Source organism: Apium graveolens, chromosome 10 (genome assembly GCF_009905375.1).
Source record: "Apium graveolens cultivar Ventura chromosome 10, ASM990537v1, whole genome shotgun sequence".
Lineage (NCBI taxonomy): Eukaryota > Viridiplantae > Streptophyta > Magnoliopsida > Apiales > Apiaceae > Apium > Apium graveolens.
Window position 1 is genome coordinate 213,817,282 of NC_133656.1, and position 3,383 is coordinate 213,820,664.

The following is a 3,383-nucleotide window of genomic DNA, read 5'->3' on the forward strand; positions in this document are numbered from 1 at the left end:
GCCTCTAGCACTGCCTCGGTAAGTCCTAATGCTCTGCGATATGCTGTCTCCGCGCTAAGATCCTGCTGTCTCAAATCAGTAAGCTGCTGGAAACTATTCTGACGAATCTGATGTAGTCTCTCTCTCAGTATATAATCTGGTCGTAATGCTCTGACAGGACCATCTGTCTGCGTCTCATACAATCCAAGGATCTCTCTACACTGGTTCTGCCATCTAATCCTCTCCTCCCTCTCTGCCTGAAAGCGCTGGTAAGTCACTGTATGATGCTCATGAAGATCAGTGCTGGAACCTCGAGAAGGTAATGGTCCATCTACCACGATCTCATCTATAAACTCCGGCTGAGGAAACTGATAAACTCCTGGAACAGGTGCATAAATGGCTAATGGGGCAGGAAATAAGACAGGCTGCTCCATAGGCGCATACACTGGCGGCTCTGCCTCTGGCTCCATATGTGGTAGCTCTGGAATCTCGACTGGTGGCATAGGAATCTGAGGCTCTAAATCCTCCCACTCTGGGGGAAGTGGTATCTCTGGTGCTGGCTCAGGTGGTAATGGAGGTAAGATCTGCTCTGACACTGGGGCTACTACCTGTGCATCCACTGGATCTGTCTCGGTCCTCTCCGTAGATGATGATAAAGAAGCCATCTAATACACATAAAAATAATACACAAAAACAATCAAATCACAATCCTAAACTCATAACTTCTAATCACATAGACAAACAATCCTAACACTCTTAATCTCATCCTATCTCATTTTCCTATCTTATCTTAGCCCTAACGTTCTTGTTTTCAAAGGTCAAACCTAAGCTCTGATGCCAACTATAACACCTTCCAAATCTGGGGTATAGATTTGGGGCATTATTAACAACAATTACCAACTATACCTGCACAAGCGGAATATAAATATAATAATTACCCCGAACTATCACTACTCAGGATCTTTTAAGGGTTGAGTTTGAAAACAAGAATCATGCACTACACTTTATTACAAACCCAACTAAATAAAACCTGTCTCAATAACTCTCTTTATTACAAACTTTATTCTATCTACAGTTTCACTACACAATCTTTTATTCAAACTACACAAAACTTTTATTCAACCCAACATTACTACTTATCCTGCTACACCTGATCTGGCAATTCAAAACTCTCTTCGAGAATAGGAAGGAACACTCTTGGTATAAGAGGGTCCCGCTGCTTGACTCGCTTCTTGACTATGCGGGTCCTGATGGGTTTCATTCTCTACCTTAACTGTAAAACAATAGGAGTGACAATAAAAGAAATGAGCCAAAATTGCTCAACAAGCCTGCAACAATATATATATATATTATAAAGAGAGAGAAATAAATGAACCAATAAGCTGCTGGTTTGAACAACCATCTGTATCTGTATATGATAATAATTTGCCAATGATGGCGAGTGCCAAATGAACAAGACTGGAAACAAGAACCAACATATGCACTATAATCTGCTGATCAGTCAGAATATAGTGCGGATCTATACCCAACTGCATAGACCCAACCAACATAAGGAGTACTCAGGCAACTATGGCCTATTAATTAATGGTCTGGGAAAAACCCAGCCTTTATAGTAACCATCCAGTCCAAGGCTGAGCATCCGGAACAATCGGTATGCTATTGATATATCCCAACACCAAGATATACCAGAGTATATGTAGGGTAAAAGATTTGAAATATGAACAGGGAATTCAATAAATTGGGTAAATCAAGAATTGAAATGAAACTGGAACAAGTAATTAAAATGGATAACAGTGTATATGAACAATGATTATCAAAGAGAATTGATATGATAGAAAAGAAATATAAATCACTATTCTGAATTTAGAATAATGGAAAAACTTGCCTTGCGCGTACTTAACCTGGTTTAACTCACTGTCTTCTGACCCTAGCTTGCTCTGCCTTGCTAACACTGAACAAATCATGGAAAGATAGGCATTTAGATAATTTAATATATACGCGTATCTTGAATTGATATCACGCAACCTTATCAGTCTACCCATGCGTTTCTATCTGACTCGCATATATATATATATATTTATACAGCACATCTATTCACATAATCACATAAAGCACGTAGCACGTAAGGCACATAATTAATTTTTAGATTTATAATTATTTTTAGAATCAATTCTGGGCTTATACCTGCATTACTAGTCGTATCTGATTTTATTATAATTTTTCGGGATTTATTCAACTCAGTTATACCCCTATTAGGGCCTACGAACTATTAATTATCACAAGATCACTCTCTTCCGGGAGAATTTATGACTCACAATTATTTTTATTGGATTCGTCTCATTTTTCTGAGTCTAGGGGTCTTCGTTTTGCTCAAATCGGACTAACGGTTTAATTATTATGAATTAAACAAAATTTAATTAATTAATAACTAATTATAAATAATTAATTATAATTAAATAATCCTTAATTATATTTTTAGATAATTATTTAATAATTATTGCATTTTAAAATAATTAATCCCTAATTATTAGGATTAATTACTATTTATTACACTAATTTACTAATTATTAACGCTTACCCGATCAGATCGATTATTTACAAATAATCAATCGATACAATTAACTGATACGTTATTTATCAAATAACTACGAATTACTCGAATTATAAATCACTTAACGATTTATCACTCGTATAATTATGAGCTACTCGCAATTCTTGCCTAATTATCGAATTATTCTATTATTATTAAAACTCGTACGATTCGCTAAACAGATAATTACCGATAACTATTTATACGGTACGAATAATTATTACAATATTATTCGAATAACTAACGCTCCAATAATAATTCTAGTTATCGAATCATTATTCGCACTATTAACTAATTATTAGATTATTAATTACCTCACTTAATTATCTCTAATCTTTATTCACTAATTAATTACCTAATTATTAATTAATTACCCAATTATTAATTAATTAGATAATTAATAAATAATTAGATAAATTATTAAATAATTAATTAAATAAATAAATTCGAATTTATAATTTAATAAAATAATCTAGAAATTAATAATACTATTTTTCAGATTTTAAAACTAATTTTTAAATAAATTTTTAGAATTAATAAATCTAATTTCTGTTTTTATAAAATATAATTAAATAATAAGAATTCAGAAACAAAAATCAGAAAATCAAATTGGGGATTTTTGGATCGAAACCGGGTCGCAAACCGGGTCGCAAACCGGGTCGTCCCCGACCCAATCGGGTCACGAAGAACACCGGTCCCTTCCCCAGAATCCGACGCCGGCGGACTGATTCCGGCGAACCAACTGGAGCCAAAACGCTCGATTTCATACTCGTTCTTCTTCGTTTTCGACGCACAGCAACACCACGACGCTCCC